Consider the following 1,620-nt stretch of genomic DNA (forward strand, 5'->3'; position numbering starts at 1 on the left):
GTTCGCGTTCGTCACATGACGCAACGCGCGCACAGACGCAATGTAGGCACTTTCTGAATTTTATAACCCCTTCTATAAATGATAATATAATTAATATTTGTCTCCCTTAGTATTACTGTCTTGTTTTGCAGAACAAATATCGACATATTCTTAAATCAACATACATTTAGCTCCCGGAGAAATTACTTCAAAATGCAAAACGATAAAGCAAAATGAAGATATTAAGTAAAAATTAAGAGTTGTTAAAAACCAGAACAAATATCAGTCAGTGAGGTCAGTCATTGATTTTCTATAGCCTACCGTACTTTATTTTTTTTCTGAACCTATTGGCATGTTTGTCCTTATTAATTTTGCTTCTCCAGCAAATGTATGTTGATTTAAGAATGTTTAGATGCGTGTGCTGGAAAGCTGGTTTGTTGCCGTGTACGAGGGGTTTAGTGGAGGTCATGACCCGATGATGACCGGTTCTGTAGTCAGCAGTGGATAAGTGAGACCAGGTTCAGCCTGTCAATCAAACTCTGCTTGATCTTAAGTTTGCCGTCTTGCAGTTTTAAATCAGCTTCATCTGGACCAGCTGCATGTTCCACGACTTCAGCTTAAATATCACAAGAATCAAACTTCCTAAATTACTTTCCATTATGGTTTGGAAATGCAATGGTCTGAAAGCATGCAGTAAATAAGCAGCAGGAGCTCTTACAGCCGTTGGGTCATCACAGATATCATATCTCCAGACCTGATTTACGTGCCTGAAGACATGCTAACCCATTAGCCCCCTCACACACACTCTTATCTGAGGCTTATCTACGCTTTATCTGCCCCAATATTTATGGCAGAGGCTCGTAAAAATGCTTTCAACAACATGATTGAGTTGTAAACTAGCAATGGCCTCCACTCACAGCGCTGTGTAATGGACTGTCCTCGTCCTGTGTCATTTATCTTCAGATTTACAGGCTTCGAGAGAAGGACTAGGAACACATTTATACAAAAACCACAACATTAACAACAACAACCAAAGACAGAATGTTCCAGTTAGGTTTTTTAAAGTTATTTTTGGGGAAGGAACTCTTAAGGTCTGGACACTAAGAACGATATTATCGTTGTAGTTAAAGATAACTATAACGATACGGTAATTTTAACGATAGCAATAAAGATTACTATAATGATAACTATGACTTTCCCAGATAGCAAACTGACATTGAATCAACGTGGAAATATGACATCGAAACAACGTTGATCTGACATTGTTTTGCTCATCGAATTAACGTTGAACCAACGTCAGATGCGTCATTCTTTCAAAACTAACGGAAAATCAACTTGAAATCAACGTTATGAAAGCAAACCAATTTTCGATTTTCATTTAGCTTTGAAGAATGCCGCGTCTGACGTTGGTTCAACGTTACTTCGATGAGCAAAATCAACGTTGTTTCAATGTCATGAGAGACGTCGTTTCCACGTTGATTCAATGTCAGTTAAAGATAACTATAACGATAACCATGACTTTACCGAATACCGATAAAGATAACTACAACGATAACATCCACAGTGAACGTATATCCTTATTATACTTATCCTTTTGTTGAGTGTTACATGTTTAGTTTAAATGTGTTTTTATAAAACAAA

This window comes from Pimephales promelas, chromosome 25 (assembly GCF_988280905.1).
Source record: "Pimephales promelas chromosome 25, fPimPro1.hap1.1, whole genome shotgun sequence".
In the NCBI taxonomy this organism is placed as follows: Eukaryota; Metazoa; Chordata; class Actinopteri; order Cypriniformes; family Leuciscidae; genus Pimephales; species Pimephales promelas.